Genomic DNA, 18,929 nt, shown 5'->3' on the forward strand with positions numbered 1-18,929 from the left:
AAATGCTTTTGTACCACACTGGATTTATCAGTGAAGGAAATTGGATGGTATTTGGGAAGAAAACAGTAATGGAAGTGAACTTACTGCAGTAATGAGAAAGCCCTGTGCAGCTGGCATGAGGAGCAGCAAGGTGAGGAGCTGCCTTCCTGTCTGTCCCTCGTGGCTCCAAGGTCAACTGGGCAGCTGCTGAGAGAGGAATCTGGACAATCATGGTGCAGCTGATCAGCAGGACTGGGGTACATAACCTTAAGCTGTCCCTTATTAAAAAGGTGCAGTTGCACAGCGAAGAGATTTTCCAGATCCCAGGCTAATACCATTGGGTTTGGTCTTTAATCACTCCAGATGCACATCTTGCACCGATGTCAGCACACGTTTTGCATTCTTGCAAAATCAGCACCTTTCTACAGCAAAATCCCACGCTCAGCTGTAATGGGGACTGGGTGGCCAAAGCTCAGAGAAAAATCCCAGGCAAGTCTCCTTTTTAAGCTGACCTAAAAATGAATGGCATGCAGCAGAAACCTGACAAAGTGCTGTATGACTGCACAGCAGTAAATACACTGGCTTTGAGACGTTATCTGTGTTTCTGTGCACATTAAATATACTTCAAAAATACAAGATTCACATACGGACTGAGAACAAAGACCTCCTAGGTGTCCATGGTACAATCCTATGCACAAACACAAATTTAAGCGATAGACTTTGAGGAGGAAACAGTCGCATTCATCTGTCCTTTCTGGAACTTATTTTAAAACATCTGTTCATATACTGTGGCCATGGGGGTCCAGCTCTGTAAAGGCTGAAGCAGCTGTGCTGTGACCAGAGCCAGGATCTCTGCGTTTTGCTGCCTGTGCTCTTGCATAAGACATGGGGTTATGTGAGGCACTGCCACTTCACTGGCTTTGGCCAGCTCCAAAGAAACAAGTGAGAATCTTTTTAATTAAAGCTATCAAGTTACCTTGCAAGGGCTGGTTCTCACTGCAGATAAGAAGTGGTTCTCACACATCAGTTGGTATATGGGTTCCTTAGGGCAATTTGTTCATGTGTCGATAGTCCAAATTTCCCTTTTTAAGCCACACTCAGCATTTGACCTGCAATGACTTCACTGCTTTCCTGCCAATGCTTTCCAGGTGTAAGTTGCTGTCAGAGTGGGGCAGGGATGCTCAGCTGCCTTCTGGTCTTTTCCTGGAAGCTGAGATGGACGGCTGCTGCCTCAGCCCCCTGCAATGCCACCAGCAGCTGGTTTGGGCATCCTGGGACACAGAAGGATCAGGGCTACACATGGCCGAGCCACAGCACTGGCAGCTCCCCAGGAAGGCAGAGAAGTCATTTTTCATTTCCACATTTTCCTACTTGTGAAGATATAGCATTATGTCTTAGAAAAAAAATCCTTTAGTCCATGAAACATTCCTGTCAGTATCTAAAAAAACAGCTTCCCCCCACAAACAGATCCGAAATCCTCCCAAAAGTGCATGTTTATCAAATTTCTGAGAAACTGAAAAACTCTAAAATTTAATTTAGGATTCAATTTTCCTTCTGTAGCTTCCCAGCCCTGCTAGAAAGCTGAAGTATTTGAGTTTGCAACACAAATATTTTTAAATTTATTGTCAGTATGACAATGATTATGTAACCCATTGAGATCAAGAGGAGTGAGTTAGTGTGTTGGAGGCATTTGTCATGTTTGATAAATGCATCTGGTGATCCAGGGCAATGAAAACGTGAGATTTCCAACCACTGAGAGGTAAAAGATGCCAACTGATACACAGGGTTATGACAGTGGCTGCAAAGAGTTGCAAAAACTTTGTTTCTTGTTTGAAGTTTTGGAGGAAGATGGGATATACTTTATCTGGCACTTCAGAGTGGAGCTGGATATGCTGTATGGACTTTTCCAATGCCGTGACCAAATTCAGTTGGGAACCACAATACATAGTTTTCTGGTACCTGGTCTCTTGCTTGTCAGCCCTTAACTCACCTTAGACAATGAGATGTTGGGGAGAAACTCATTTTGAGACCTGTGGCATTTGGACATCCCATTGTAAGCACAGGAGAAGCTAGAATAAGAATTTCTGGAATCCAGTTCAATTTTTGTACTATCACTGAACACTCAGCTTTCAGCAAACGGCAGATGCCTGTATCAGATGTGCTGAAATGACCCAGTATGGAGGCAACAGAGGCAACCAACAGCTCTGAAGTACCATCCCCACCTCTGACAGCACCAGCTCCCCAAAATCCATCAGTGCTATAACAATGACTTGTAAGGGCCATAACAAAGACATCTTTCCCACTGGTTTGCTATCAGGCATTCATGCAGCACAAAGTTATACCAACTCGGAAGGAAATCCCCTAGGCAAACAGCATTCTCCATGGATTTGAAAACTACCTTTATAGCCAGATGTGTGCATCTGTGGGCAGGCAAAGGAAGCTGCTGTGGTGATGGAGGGTAGAGATGATGGTGGAGACACAGTGCAGCCCCACAGCATTGCACCCACTGCAGCTCCATGTCCACACCATTGGCATCTTCTGATGAAGCTGTATTCTGAGGCAGTGCTGTAATCAAGGATAAAGGCAATAAGTTTTCTAGTACTGGAAATGGAGCAGCTACTCACTTCCCATGTTATTTTTTGGTTTTTTTTTAGGGTGAAAAGATTTTTCTCCTGCTGCCTTACAGCCCTCGGATCTGACAGGTGCCTAAAGCTAAAGGATCTGCTTTCAGAAGAAACCCATACCTGAAATATGGAATACACGAGAGATGCCATGTTGTATTTTTCAGAAGTCAGATTACAAGAACTCCCACAGCCTTCCCACATCATGTCAGGTCAGATCACTGCACTGTACCTGCCCAGGTTCCCCTTCAGACTCTCCCCAGCATGTTACTCATCACCCAGCACTGAACTGCTGCTCACAGAGCTCTGTGCCTTATGCACAAATGAAGCTGCCTTCAGCAGCGAGTGGATGATATTTCAGTTTGACAAACTCGTAAATCTTTTAGGGAGCCCACCAAATGCAAAGTGCTGTGTGAGTTCAGGTTGCAGCCTGTTGGACTCAGCGAGGTGCTGCTGCTGATGGCTGAGCAGCAGGCATGGCCACGGCCATCAGCTCGGGGTGCACCAACCTCCTCCCCACTTGTGCTGCAATGTCTGCATGCTTCCATCCAGAGTTTTTGCTGAAGCTTGATGGGATATAATCAAAGGGATGGTTACGATGGGATATATTGTCATGCTAAAATGAGATCTGCAGGCATGCATTTGTTGAAAGCTTTTCTAGAAGTATGACAAACCCAAGCAAGTTCATTTGTTTTTCAGTGATGCATTTGGTATAAATTTTGAATACCATCTGTAAGATCCACTGAGAAATAATGTCCACTACAACCTGTCCCAAGTGGACAGCTGTTTCTGATCTGAGATCCCCATGACATCAGTCAGGGATGCTGTTCTTAAAACCTAATAATAATGACTCACCAAAGCTAGTTATCTCATCCAAAACATTGGTAAAAGCTTTTGGTTTGCTTCTTCTCTATTATTATTGTTTCCTTTGGCTTCAGGTTTAGGAAATAATATGCGTATTTTGATTCATAAACTACTGAGCCTTAAAACGTTGACATTAATGCCAAATTCCAAGCCTACCCCATTTTAAATTCTTCTTCCAGGGAGGAAATAAAAAGGCCCTGAGAACTATTTAACGTTTTGCTGTTCTCACACACCTCACTAAATTGGCATCTTTCTGCCAGTGTGTCTTCTGCTGCAGATGAGGAACAAAAAGGGTCCTTGTGTGCACTTCCAATGCCTGGAAACCCAGTTTGTCTGTGTGTGAGCTGCAATAGAGCAATATTTCCCATAGTTGTTATGGTCTGACAACCATAGCTGACAACAGTCAGGTTAGATGTTACTTAAGGCAGAAATAAGAAAATTGAGGATACTATTGCTTACATTAATGGACATCTGTACGTAAATTCAGGTTTGCCAATGTTAGTTCATCATTCTGAAATATTTTAGTCTGTAGCTTTCATATAGAAATACTCCGTATTAACATAAGGTAGAATGAGTCACGAGTTATTCAGGGTTTCCAAAGAAAATAGTTTCCATTCATATTCAGTAAAAGCCAGCTCATGTTCTGCTGCTATTAGCTGTTTTAATTGAATCCAAAGCTCAAGTTTCACTTAACGAAACCAGTTTTAGATATACAAGAGCATGAATCCATATCAATCTATATAGTAGTACTTATGATGAATAAATTGATTTTTTCATTGCTCTGTGTTGGCTAAAATTATTCGATTATGTATTTAGCTGCTAATGGAAACTCATTAGTAGATTTTCATTTCATGCTTGTTTGCACCTGCAATCCATTTCTTTTTGTCCAAGGACTGTTTCATTTAGGTTGTATGCTATAAATTTTCTTGCATATAAACTGACAAGCATCAGCCAAAATTCAGTATATGTGGACTGAAATAGTTCAGGGCCATCATTTTTATAACAGCATCATTAAAGCACCAGATCTCCAGTGATTCATTGCCATTTGTTACTGTGCATACTGATCTAGTAACTCGCCTGTTAGTTCCCTGGTTAATTTGGTTATCTGTGCTGGTAACAGTCCCTTGCCATCCTCCTACTCACTCTTCCCTGGAGTTCTCTTGGACCCCACAAAGCTCCTGTCCATCCTTCTTAACCTCAAGTTGGGACATAATGGCAAATGCCCACATGATGGAATTTCAGACACTGGATTTGAATGCAAGAATTTATTTTGATCTTTTTTCTTAAAAAAAAATTTCTATCAGAACTTCAGTTCTGCCTAACTTTGGGTCTCAGCCACCACTGTCACATTTTATTTTCATATGAAACCAGCATAACTTGTTACATTTCAGCAGAATTATTCTGAATTGATCCAAAGACGAGAAATGACTCCATTAGTGCTGTGCACTAATAGAGACCCTGCAGGGACAAAACACAGCGGCTGCAAAAATCTCTATCAGTGAGTTTAACTCAGACTGCATTCCCACAAATGTAACCGAGAACAGACATGGATTCCGGATGCAGTTGTTAAGTGGCTGTGATCAATAAGAATCTGATTTCCAATTAAATACAAGATCCCAGGTATTGTGCATTGCCAGCAGGTCGACACCGTTCTGAGTCACGCTGGATCCCAGCACTTAAAGTTGTGTTGTTTTTGCTCTCTCAGAAATGAGCCTTGCCAGCGTGCAACCGCAATCCTCGCGAACTCTGCAGATTAAATTTCCTTGCAGTAATGACCGCTAGGAATTAGCGCTACGTTAATCCTCCCACCTGCTGCGTTTGATTATACGTCAGTCTAATCAACCTGATTACAAAAGAAAGCAATTCCTGCTTTTGTGGGTGTTTTTTTGTTGGTGTCTGCTTTGTGTCGTTCTGGAGGCACTGTAAAATCCGTGGCTCGTAGTTTAAAGTGAAAGTAATTATTAAGCTAAATGTAAAGCGGAGCAGTGGAGGCCGGCCGTAATTGCTTTACAGCAGATACAGTAATTGATGCTCTGAGGATTTATTTCTAAGCATAGAAGTCGAATTAGAAACTGAGCATTATCTGGATTTGTGTGGCTTTGATGAAGTCTCTGCGTCTCGATTTTTAGCTAAACTGTTCTTAATGAGACTGCTAATAATCACCATCAGACTAAATTGTTTTAGGGATACAAGAGCATAAAACACAAACGTTGCCATTCATTTAAAAGACACAACCTGAAAAATGACAGCATTCTGCTGTGACCCTGGGCTGCAGTAAGCAGGGCAGTGGGGAGCACACAGCTGGGTTCACCCACGGCAGCCACGTGGGGCACTGAAGGCAGATCAGAGCAGCAATCTGAACACCTTCATCGCCTTCCTCGTGCAAAATATTTGTTTGAGCCCATAAGTACTGACCTACAAAAACAACACAACAAGAATTCCGGCTGGTTCTGCAGCAGCCTGCTGAGCGGGTACAGCATTGCAATGGTATTTTTCTTTCTGTCTGAAATCCAGGAAAATCTAGATCGGAGCACAGAAATCCACACAGAATGCAGAGAGAGGAGCAGCGGATCGTTGTACCCCTGCTCAGCCCCACAGTGCCCCCAGCTGTGCTCACACTGTGCATGGAAACACGGCGCATCATCAGAAGCCACAGTGCCGAACCATCTGATCCGATCTATTACAGCTGGTTATCTGAAATCATTTGGAGCCCGATGAGCCTTATTCCAAGGCAAGCTTAATATACCCGGAGAAATATGATGCCAATTATTGAAAGCAGTGTTTCTCAGCACTTTGCATGCACAGAGCAGGGATGGGGAGATCTCCATGGTGACAGCGTGGAGGTAGCTGGGTTACCTGAGCAGTAATTTCCATCCTCTCATCTGATCTTTGTGGGCTTCTCGCTTTTCATCTTCACCTCTGAATCTGTTTGCTTTCTAATGGAGAGGAACTGACAAATATCCTGGTATACCTTAGAGGAAAACCACATCTTGTCTCCCAGTATGTTCCTGTAATTTAAGTCACCTTAGCAATTTGTGCTCGTGGTGGCAGGGAATTTGCAACTGTGCACTTCCAGCCAGCTTTACACAGGACCAGAGGCAGAATGGGCAGTGCCTTGCTAAGGCAGATCCCCAAAACCTCCCCAAACAAAGCTCCTTCCCAGACCCACTCAGGTCCCCCCAGCCCAGCCCTGCTCCAAACACCGCCGCAGAGCCCTCCCTCTCATCTCCATCACCCCTTCCTATTGCTCTCACGGTGCCACAGAAATACACAAGGACATGAGCACCTGCTGAGGCCAGGGCTATTGTAATTTGTAACACCATATCCAATTCACATCACATTTTGGAGAAAAATCCCACCGAGATCTCCAAGCAATCTATCACACCGAGGCAGAATTGGCTTTCATTGATTTCAGAGGGGCATGCCACAGCCACAGTGATGATGAAAGTCGCTGCTCCTGAGCTGCAAAGGGACTGCTGCCCTTCTGTGCTTGCACTCTCTAGCCACGTACCTATTAGAACAGCTGAGCATTATTCACTTTGGCTCATTAACACCCTCAGCACCTTAACCAATCTCACGTTTCAGGCTGCATGGGAATATCCTTGCAAGATGAACCACAAATCTGTGAGAGGAATGGCAGAGCTCACAGATGAGCCCAATATCCCACTCCAAGCCTTTAAAAGCACCTTGTTAACACAAGGCTGCTGTTATTTTGGGTGGCAGAGGCAGCACTAATGCATGTCAATGCAACAAGGCCATACCATACATCTGGCCCTTGCATTTCCCTCACGTCCCTGCAGTGCTCGGTGTCGGGGTGCACCACGTGCTGCTCCCAGCTGCCCCCAGCAGCACACAGCATCGTGGGGAGCAGAGAACAAAACCAAGTGCCAGTTGCTGTGCAATCGCCCAATTAACTGCTGCGTTTGGGGTTTTAATCTGATTCTGCTCATTGCAGAAATAAATAGAATAGATCATTACCACTGATGCTCATAGTGCTGCAAAGCCACCTTCCCTGCCCCTCTTTAAGGCTCTGTGTTACTTAACACCTGGTAGGAGATGTAGCAGCACCTCTTCAGCTGACTTTACATTAGGTCTAAGTTTAGCTCCTGCAGGTAACAATTTCTGGTTAAACTTTAATAACGAAGTATGTTTAGAATCTCAGGGGCACATTCTCTGCTCATTTGAAACAAATGAGGATTATATAAGGAGGAACACGAGCTACAAATAGGATTCACACAATTAATTGGCTCTAAGCTGCAGCAGAGCGGCGCGGTGCAGGAAGCAGAGCTGCTGAACTCAGCTGTCCCATCTCCATGAATCCCTGCACACCCTGCAGGGTTTGGGGATGGCACAGCTGGGAGGGCAGGCCCTGCACAACTCAATGCCCCAGCGATCTGCTGGTATGACAGGTGCAGTCCCAAGGACTCACACACTCTCACAATATTTCCATTTATAGGATGCAACATTTTTAAGCTGTGCCTCACAGGAGTACTGTGGGTGTTGCAGACAAAGCCTGGAGATGCATGCAGAGGTTTTGCATCTTGCACAGTCCCTCCATAGCATTTGCAGTGAATACAGAAACTGCAGCAAATGCTTAAACTTTCAAATGAACTGAAAAATCCACACGTAGGGCTACAGTTTTCAAATCAGTTGCCAGAACTCCTCTGCACTAATGTCTGACTGCACACGTTGCACTTCCCCTGCATGAGAACGCTGCCCTTCATTGGACTAGTAACAAGAATATTCTATATATTGTGGTGCTAAATCCATCTGTGGGAGTTCCTGGGATCCCTTAGGGGAGCCCATCTGCTCCCCCATCCCAGAATACTCCAGCTCTGCCATGCGGCTCTGCAGCCTCTCCACATTTAGCGTACTGCAGCGCTTCGCTGGGAGGATCAGTTGCACCTGCCATGCTGTAATGAGCTCATAGGAAACCTTCAGCTGAATCTCCCTAATTGCACTTAAAGCAAGATATAGATATATATACACACACACACATATATTCTAAAATAGCTCCCATTGCAGAGCCCTCCTGTTACAAACACTGAGATAAGTGCATCGATTTCTGGTGCCATGTGCATCACACTGCTTCCCATCTCCTTTCACACAAGTATCACAAAGCCCAGCTTGAGCTCAGCTCTAAGCAAAGGGCTGTAAGAGCTGAGTGCCGGGCCCACATCCTAAACAGTGACGTGAAAGCAGGAAATAAGTGAAAGGCCTCAAGCAAGTGCTCAGCAAGACAGAGCTTTGCCCTTGGGCTTTCCAGAGCAGGGCCACCCCCAAGTGAGCACTGCCTCTGCCCAGTGATTCCTGCAGCTCTGAGCAGCACCTCCCCTTGGCCACAGATGCAGTTTGCAGATAGAGGCTCCATCATCATCCAGAAATTAAAATAAATGGGAGTAAAACTTCTCTTGCATCCAATCGATAACAGCAACATTGCTGGAAGTATAAAGACTGAAAAAGACAAAATCTTTGTTTTTCTTTTCTCAGAAGGCTCTGTCAACTGAGCAAGTCTGTAGTTCATTAATAGCCTCTGAAATTGTCCTTAACCTCCTTCCCTTCTGCACTGTCATTGACATTTTAGTCAACGGCACAATCACCCAGGACAAACTACAATTTGTGATAATGTCCTTGGGTAATGAGTGTACCAAAGCAGTTACTAATGAAGCAGGTAAGGAGAAGCATGGCCACTCTTCTGCCTCCCCCCACACTGCTCTCTAACAATTTTTGTCACTGTCTATGGATGGCTGGGGAAGGCTGACACTCTTCCTCTTCCAGCCAAAACAACTTGCATCTACACCAAGCAGAAAATCCCTCATGTAATAACGCTTTTCAAGACACAGCAGCCATCAAGCTTAATACACCTCCTGTTTCTTTCTGGATAAATCACCTCTACTGGGATGTCATTACCAAAGCCCAACTTGTAACAACCACTGAATAAGAGCTGCCTGGAACAGGTCCTCCATTAACTGAAACTCCTCCCTTGGCTTTTGTTTGAGGGCTGCCCCCTATTTCTGCACACTGTATGGGGTTCTGCACTATTTGGATACTTGGAAGACTCACTGGAGGACCACATGGTCTTCTTGGGCCCAACGTATCTGAGTTCACAGACAGACACTACAGCAGCAGTACATACTGCATTTTTCAGAAGAAATGAGATGTACGTGTGCTTTTAGACAATCCCACAGAAAAAAAAATGAAGGTTTGAATTCCCCTCCAGATTTCACAGTGTCTGGGAGACTTGCAACTATTCAGACATGGTTTCTATTTAGAGAAAATGAAACCTCCCCCTGTTGATAATGTACTATTATCAGGGATCATCTGCTCCTCCACACCACCCCCACACACACACCAGGAGTAACTGAGAAAGCGGCTGTTGACAGATGACTGTGTACAGAGAACAGCAGACACATCGTCACTCACCCAGGAGAAGGGAAACTGGAGCTGCAAGGAGCAGCATGGCACTGAGTTCTGCTGTGGAACCACACTGTCACTCCTGCTTTGCGCAGCTCCGTTCATAGGTGTCACACCAGGCACTCAATTCTGTACCTGCTGCAATAAAATCAGTTACAATCGTATCCTCCCCTGTAGCACTGCAAATATTTTCATATCTAATTCTTTCAATCTTCGTGCAAACATATTACTTTGGTGGGTATTAAAAAAAGACAAATGAAATAATGTCATGCTGCTTTATATAACACCATATCTGGGGGGAAAAAGGCTGCCTATATACGTGTGTCAGTGTAAATCCACATCATTTAACTCTTCAGGAATAAAAATCGGGACGTTTTCAAATCTTGCAGAGCATCTCACCTTTTCCCTGAAGCACCAAAGCATTGTTGTATAGCTGGTAGCCAATAGGCAGCACAGAGCACAGCGCTGCTTTCTGAACCTTGGGCTTGAAGGAAAATTAAAAAGTAAAATAAAATGCCTTGCAAGAAAACAATCTTAGAGTCTTCAAAGTGTCATTGGAATATGACTGTCCTCAAGGGATGCTAAAAGAAATCACGATCCAATTTCAAAAATGAGAAGGGGACTCCAGGCTGGAGTTAGGCAGGTGACTGACCACCCCCAGCAAACTTTATATATAGATGGAGAGGGAAGAATGGGGATATTGCACCTGCATGGGGGAAAGGCGTGTAAATATTTAAGGTAGAACCCCGTGCAGGTAAGCGAGGTGTGATTTGTTTAAGCCAGATGAATATGTCAACACAGTTCATCTTAGGAAATACATCCTTGTCCAACCAGGAACCCAGAAATATCAACAGTCCACAGAACTGGAGCACTAACTCTTTAACTCCCAGTGCACTACATGACATTATGATGTGGAATACTGATATCAAAACATCATAAAACCGTGACAATCCTCTATTTGCCAGCTGGCCAAAGCTAGAGGATCCACAGTGCCCATCTCAGTGAAAGGAGGAGCCCTGGAAGCAGCTCCCTGCCATCCTACTGCCAGGCAGGGCGACCGACAAGCCTGGTGATCACACACGGCATCATCCTAACTGCAAAACCACATCCCAGCTGCTCCAAACCAGGCACTGCACATTGAAACACGCTGCGAGCATCCTGCGTGCTTCCTCACACAAAGTAGGTGACCCATTTTCCTCACACATCGTAGCAGCGTTTCATTTCCTACCCTTTCCTCTTGCATGACACAGAGGACGCCCTGCTGGTGTTTTCCTGCAGTAATGGGCTCATTGTGCAGCAGCACGTCATGATGCCATGGAAGTGCTCCTTCCTGCTCCCACACAGCTAACGGCAGCGCCCTGACGGCTCCAAGGAGTGCAGGACCTGGGTTCAGTGACCTGCTCCAAAGCAAAGAAAGTGCATGCTTCTTATTGAGCCTCTGCAAGCACAGAGCACTATTCAAACACCTTTACCGTTTCTGAGCAGATGTCTTCATCTGGAACCTCAGAGACACGTGCAGAGGGTTTACCTGGTGGTAGCAAAAGCCTCGTGGCGTTTCTTAGATGGAAAGAAAACCGGGTGTAGCAATTATTCATAGCTGTACATACATTCCTGCAGACAGCCGAGCTGACTTGGCGGAGATTGAAGCTAATTGGGTTTACAGTAGAATGGAGCTCTGATTGAAGTGCTTCGCTTAAGAAAATCACACGCGCACCCCCACACCCCGGCGCCATTACTCTCCAGCGTGCAGAGCAACCGCCCCACGTATTACCAAGGAAGGAATGCTGAGGTTCTTATTGCTTTGCCAAAGACCCACGAGCTCATGATACGGAGGTGTTTGATCTGCTGTGTGCTGATGCATAATTTAGCGGCAGCAGAGGCTGCACAGGGCCGGCATTCTGGGCAGCTTTTGAAGTTTGCAGCCACCCCACAGCCGCTGGGATGGGACCTGCCCAGGTGGCCCCAACACAAGGCAGGAGGGAAACTGCTCCAAAACCAATGCAGAAATGGGCTCCGAGCAACTGGAGGCGGGAGATCAATGTAGCCTCGAGTTTGCGGAGTAAATAATTCAGATTCCACCGCAGTGATTTATGAAAATAAAAAGACTAATTTAACGAGCCCAGCAGGCAGCAGGCGCTTCTATTATTTTTACATGTTAAGAGACGAAATAAAAGGACAGGAGCTTTAGCTTCATTGGGCTTTTCTCCTATATTTCATGGCTACAGTTTAAAGTAAAAGAGCTCCAGCGTGCCTTGGGGTTATGCTGTGCTCAGCAGTTTTGCCAGCCAGAGAAGGGTCACACAAATGTTGCCTTCACTGTCTGTGCCATGATGCTCAGTTCTCATGCAGCTGCATGGGGAAAGCTTCCAGGTATTCCTGGGGATTACTGATTCTTGAGGAAGTTTTGCAAAATGACAGAACAGAGAAGGACTACTAGAAGCTCTGCATGGAACAGCACTCAAATCTGTTTTTGAATGCATGCTCTTTAGTTGCTTTCCTAAATCCATCTGTACAGAATTGCATGCAGGAATTCAGACAACAGACCACGTCACAATGACAACTCTCTGTTATTCTGTTGGAAAAAGTCCCAAATAGTCAGAGATTGTCTGCGTCCTGAAGAAAATGGGAAGACAATGGAGATGTGCAAAGAAGAGATGAAATGGAAGATGGAAGTTCTGTAAGAAGCAGAAAAAGAAGAGATATGAGAAATGAAGAAAAAGAAAACATAACTGGAAATGAACAGTGACATTTTACATTGGCTCAGAGACCATGGCACTGCTGCCCAGAGCTGTGGGTGCCACATCCCTGGAGGTGCCCAAGGCCACAAATGGGGCCCTGGACAGCATAATCTGTGGGAAATGTCCTGCCCACTACAGGGGTTGGAACTGAGTGGGCTTTAAGGTCCCTTCCAACCCAAAGGATTCCATGCAGTTGAAAAATGTAAGCTGTTTGCAGGGAGGCCATCGACCTGAACAGTTGCTGACAGTGCAAGGAAGGAGCCCTGCTGCACATCCTCCCTGCCACTGAGTTCTATCCATCTTATTTACTTGGTTTCAAAACAAATCTAACTGAAAATCCAGTCTTCAAAGCCATCCATCCACCCATCTGCCAGCTTTATCAATCACCATCCGCGCTGCACATCAACACTTCTTTCACTGACTTCCATATGGTTCATTGCATGAAAATGCCTAATTAAGAGAACAGGATGAGATTCTAGCAAGTAAACTTGGTGACTGTCTGCAGAGGAAATGTGAGCTATTGCACTAACTCACAAGAGGCAGCAAACAGAGCCAGAGGCAATGGCAGGTAAACTGCTGCCTAAGAGCATCTCCAGCTCCATGAGGTTTAGACTTCAAAATTGCCCATTCACTTGTCCTATGTCTGCAGCCTGACAGCAGGATTCCTCCCGAGATGCTGACGAAGGAGCCGTGCAGCGTTCCACAAATGTTTTGTCAGATCAAAAGATCTCCCAGACAGTGACTGCAGATCAGAGGAGCTTGCAGCTATTAAAGCCAACAATTTGCCTCTCTCCAGATGTAAACCAGGAGAATTCATTGCAGATGCACTGATAAATGGCACTGCTTCCCACACACACACCGCATGCAATGGGCTGAGGGGCTGAAAATTTATTTCCTGACAACGTGCAGAATAGAATATGTTCACCCCAAACCCTAACCAACCTGCTGCACATCTACAGCTCTGAGGGCTGAGGGCAGGGAGAGCACACTGCTGAGGCTGCAGCCCTTAAGGGGCTGCCCTCGTTGCCTACCTGGTGCAGCACAGAGCAAACCAGCTGCCTTGGATAGAAGGGGAAAATATTGCATGGGGTTATTTGGGGAAGGGACGAGACATGGTGTACATCCTCCCTTGGATCAGAAGGACAGTTGGACTCGATGATCTTAGAGGTCTTTTCCCACCTTAATGATTCTGTGACAAGGAGAGCCGTGTGTAGGCATTTTTGGGAACTGGCCATGGTAAATCCTACAGAACGCCTTAACACATCCACAGCAGCTCCACGAGCCAACCTCCCACCAGCTGTACAGCACCGCTTCCCCACATCACTTTAAAGCAGCAGAAAATACAGCCCTACAGCCCTGTAAGAGCAGCTTTTATCCCCTCATTAAGCAGCAGTTCAGTCAAAAGCTCAGGTGCCCATGAGCTGATGGGAAGGACGGGAGATGTGGGGACACTGCATGGCTCCATGAGATGAGGTTACCAGCTGCATGGCCACCAAGAGGTGTTGCTGTGGCTAGTGGAAGTCATTTGGCCAGCATTAAAAACAGAAATAAACTCATTTTTATGGCACAGTGCATAAAGAGCCTGGCTTCTGCTGGGAGTCTAAATTTGGACTGCTCAGTTAATTTGATTGGGTGCTACGAGAGAGGGCATGATTTGAAACCACAAGTCGTTTTTCTCCTTGGAAGAGTGGATAACTGAGTCTATTAATCTGACAATACATTTAAACTGAGTTATTGTGACAAGGGACTTCCATTATCCATTTCATCTAGTTGCAAACTGTCAGAATAAATCTCAGGGGGTTAGGGAAAAAAGCTGCCTTCCTTTGTTTGCTGTTTTTATATGCCACAACAGTTTAGATTTGGTTCACTTTAGCTCACGATACTGTATAACTGTACAGAATGGAGGCCCACTGTAAAACTAGTACAGAAAATGTTAACTTCAGCGTTATCAGCGTGGGTTTTTTTTAGTTAGTTTGTTGTTGTTGCTTAAATAAGGAGTACAGACCAACCTGGTCACCTAGAGGTATCATAGCATTGACTTCAATGACTTTTTTATGCACGTATTTTTAAATTATTTAAACTCTAATATCTTCAGAATGGAAAAAGCCATTTCCTATGCTTTTCTTGCAGAGCAAGTTAAGTTAAACAGCTAAAACTCTTATATCAGAAATAAATCAAAATAAGGCACAGAAGAGAAAGGGTCGATATCATGCTTAAGACAGCCAGGCATGGGGCAGCCCTGGCCAGCAAGGTTTCCCTGAAGTAGTCCAGCAAGTCTTACTATGTGGAATATATATAATCTCAAAGCCAGGTGTGGTGAGAACGGTAAAACAAATAAATCAATAGATCCCTCCATCTTGAAATCTTGTCTACGTCGGGTTAATTTGTTACAAAGGCTGCGCTAAGAAATAAGCATTGCTACTTCAACTGATTTCAATTCTATCCCCTCAGCCCCACCCCTGTGAAACAAAGGGAGCTCTCAATCACGACCTTCCCCAGAGCCACCGTTTGCTCTCAGGAGGTGGTTGGGAGCACAGCACAACACGGCCGTGCCAACGCTCCACGTCTGGGTTTGATCAGATCAGGGAAGCGCAAAGGGACGCGGCGCTCATCCCTTCACTGTCACTGCGGAGTATTCATCAGTTTTAATTATATTTCAGGTTCTACGGGGAGCCATTGAAAAAATTAATCGCAACTGGAAGGAACGGCAGCCCTGTGTGGCCATAAAAAGACAATAATGCATTTTAGGATATACGCTTGTTATGATTTATATTAAACAGGACCAGAGGTAGCATATGGCAGCAGTCATAAAGCAGCATTCATTATGAAAACATGGAGATCATCTCCAAGCTTGGTTATATTCTTACATATTAGTTGAATTTACTTTAACTTACATTCAGATTTTCTGGGAATATCATCTCCTTTTTAATTTTTTCTCTTTTTTTTAATGACCACTTTGCTCCAAAACCCTTGCCCTGCTGTTCCTACAAACATCTCCTCTCAGCAGACCTTCTCTTCTCTGACTTCAGATGCACTGTTCACACATTTGGACTGAGGCAGAATTCAGTTCCCATTCTGGGCCAGAACAGCCTCCCCAACTCATGCTCACCTCCAGATGACTGCACAGAGCACTCCATGTACCCAGAAGGACCCTGGGATTCACTCCAGTTTTGCTTTGCCTTACCTTCAGCCTCCCAAACTTGGTATACGTCTCGAGTGATAAGCACCATAAACAGGATGCTCTTATTTACCATAATGAAGAAAAATTAGTATGTCAATCTATCACTTGAGCTGCTTCTTGCTGGCTGCATCCTTATGGAAGGGAGAAATGTCAGAAAAAAAGCAGGAATTTACAGCATAAATATTTCTGAGCAGACGGTGCAGAAGCGCATCCTGCAGCACACACTCCTGCTGGATTTAAATACATGGCTAAGAAAAGTTCAAAGTGCACAATGAAAATCTGCTTTCACACACTATGAAAATGTGCATTTATTAATTCAGCAGTAAGGGACTAATACAAAACTGCCTCAAGAAGTGACCCACAGAAATACACAAATGTGCCACAGCCAAGATGCTGAAATCACTTTTGGAGAATAGATGCTTCCAATATCCAACATGAGCCCCCCAGTGCAACCTGAGGCCATCTGCTCTCATCCTATTGGTGTCACCCAGGAACAGAGGCCAACCCCCCTCAACCACCTGCTTCAGGCAGTTTTAGAGAGCAATGAGTTCTCCTATGAGTTCCTCCAGACTGAAGCACCCCACCTCCCTCCACAGCTGCGCTCCAGACCCTGCACAGCTCCATTGCCCTTCTCTGAACATGCACCTCAGTGTCCTTCTTGTATATGCCATCATTTCTTGTAGCAAACATTCGGCATCTCATCCAAGATATACCCACACGACCAGATGCTGACAAGATATTCTCTCCCAAAAAACAGTTTTTCCATTTCTACTCACTGTGGCACGTTAAGATGAATACTGTGAAATGAGGAAGATCATCAACACCCACTCCAGATTATTCCACACTGCTGCTGCAACACACTGGTAGGAGCCAACACAGATGTCACACTTGAACACCCAGACTGGATCCAGGCTGATGTAAATCCTCATCATCAATCTGAATTCTGGTGACTGTGATGGCGAGAGGGACGTGGCAGGAGCTGAAAACTGAGCTGCATTGGAGCATCCAAGGTTCCTGCCCCACATGGGCCTGACACTGCTGGATGGGCTCACCTCAACTCAGCACAGCATTGCATGGAGACAAGGCATTGATTGGGAAGGTCTGGATGAAGGACAGTGACAGATATGTTTATGGAACATACTCTAAAATGAATCACTTCTGATATCATTTTTCTTCCTCTAGTGTAATTATAACCAACTTTAATGTAACGTGAGGTTTTTTTGAACGAGGGTATTTATTTCAATTAAGAAGTATAAAGCATCAGATCTAAAAATGCTGTAGGCGATGGATTTGGTTATTTAGAGTTATTCTGTGCTAGAATTACACTGACTCCATGGTTCTATATTATTCTCAGACATTAGATGAAATTAGGCACAACAGGGAGAAAGAATCAATCAGTCCTGGCTAAGGAATTGAGATAATAATGACTCATTTGATGGGATTGCTCTGGAAAATTAATAATGACGGTGGTAATTACTAACCTGGGATAGCTGCAGTGCTCATTATTCTCCTTTTACTCTACTGAATGTTAAGTATGATGAAGACATTTGTTGAAAACACAGCCCTGCCTGCAGGCTCTCTATCACAGGAAGGACCCTCCGAGAGGCCTGAAAGCCATCCTCCTTTTTGCACTCACCAGGAAGCAAACGCTGAACCATTGCAATATTTGCTCTACGGCACACGTATGTGATCATTTGTGAGAGCTGAGCTCTGCTGCCTCTACTTCTCCTGACCAGGGGACCTGGCCCAGGTAGGCAAAGGAGGGCTGGGGGACGCGTTGGGGACAGGGATGTTTTTAATGCAACTGTGGAGAGAGATTGGAATAAAAAGCTGAGAGGGACTAAAAATGGGAGTGCCACACAGCTGTGCTCTCAAACATCTGTTCCACACCCACAGGGTGCACTGAAGCACTTATTTATATTTTAAGTGGATGAGCAGTGTTTGCCTTATGTTGAAGAGCGATGAAAGCGAGTGCCCCTGTAATATGCAGGAAGAGGGAAAAAAAATAATGTAGCTCTTTAGTAATGCCAAAACAACAGTTCTAATATTGAAGGAAAACAAATCTACAATTTTCTGAACAAGGCAGAGGTTTCCTACAGCATCAGCAACCCTTCTTGATTGAGGAATTTTGGACCCCTTGTCAACTTTTCTAATTACTCCCACTTTTCTGCTAACATCTCCTTTCCTAGCTGATTTAGCCCAGCACTGCTTTCAGCCCTGTGACATGGACTCTTTAAGGACACCTTATATCCATGTCACTGCTCTTTTACTCCAGTCCATTAGCACATAACCTTTCTCACCAGTCCAACCTTCTTCTGCCAAGATGGTCAAACAAGTCATTTTTCCAGAGGGGTTTGTAGATTTAAAAACTCCCACCTGTAGGTTCTTTGTGATTTGGAAACACAAGGCCCTGCAATGGGGGCTTCTCCCCACCACCAGACACAGCACAGCACAGCAGTGGACTTTATTCCATGGGCAAATCCCTTTGTCAGGCCCACCTGCACTCCTCTGCACCAATTTCTGCAGCCAGCACAGCTCACGGCATCGTCCCCCCTAATGCTCAAACCCCAGTGAGCCATTACTGGGAAAAGTCAAGGCTTTTGCTATTTACAACTGCAGTATCATTAATGCCACTTATGTTTATCATTTTGCCTCATTATTGTTCCGGTAGATTGTTTTCAAACAAGATGAGAACAGCAATGTGCACTGCGTGTGCAATTGTCTGAAATGTCAAGAACGGGGGACGTGAGCTCTGCTGGGGTAAAGGGAGATGCTGACAGCTTTTAGCAGCAGCCCATGCCTTCCGGCTCCTTGTTTAGCTCCTTGACAAACCCACTGTCACCCAGCTTGTCACCATGCCCTGCACACATCCAATTATCCCTGTACAGCGCAGCATGACAAAAACAATCCATCCATACCATCCAAACAATACACTGGTAGTATAAAAATCCAGATTGCTCTTAAGTCTCTGTTTTCCCACTACCAGGCCAGGCAGACTGTAGCTCCTTCACTATACTGGATGGCACCGGCAGGGCAAGCAGGATTTGGGATGCTGCTCTCTAGGATTGGTGCTGCCTGCATCAAGTGCTTTATTTGGATAATCTGTGCGGGGCTGAAAAGTGGGCTGTGCTG

At 45.1% G+C, this 18,929-nt stretch overlaps 1 long non-coding RNA gene across 1 annotated transcript; it reads right to left on the minus strand.

Annotated features, from left to right (window-relative positions):
* Nucleotides 1-99: 99 nt before the first annotated feature.
* Nucleotides 100-12,371, minus strand: LOC146543440 (uncharacterized). Its single transcript, XR_014886430.1, has 4 exons — nucleotides 11,107-12,371; nucleotides 9,888-10,016; nucleotides 2,378-2,544; nucleotides 100-186 (listed from the first exon to the last, which is right to left on the minus strand). It is a non-coding gene; the product is annotated as an uncharacterized LOC146543440 (long non-coding RNA).
* Between the last annotated feature and the right edge of the window lie 6,558 nt (nucleotides 12,372-18,929).

Source organism: Meleagris gallopavo, chromosome 14 (genome assembly GCF_905368555.1).
Source record: "Meleagris gallopavo chromosome 14, MGAL_WU_HG_1.1, whole genome shotgun sequence".
In the NCBI taxonomy this organism is placed as follows: domain Eukaryota; kingdom Metazoa; phylum Chordata; class Aves; order Galliformes; family Phasianidae; genus Meleagris; species Meleagris gallopavo.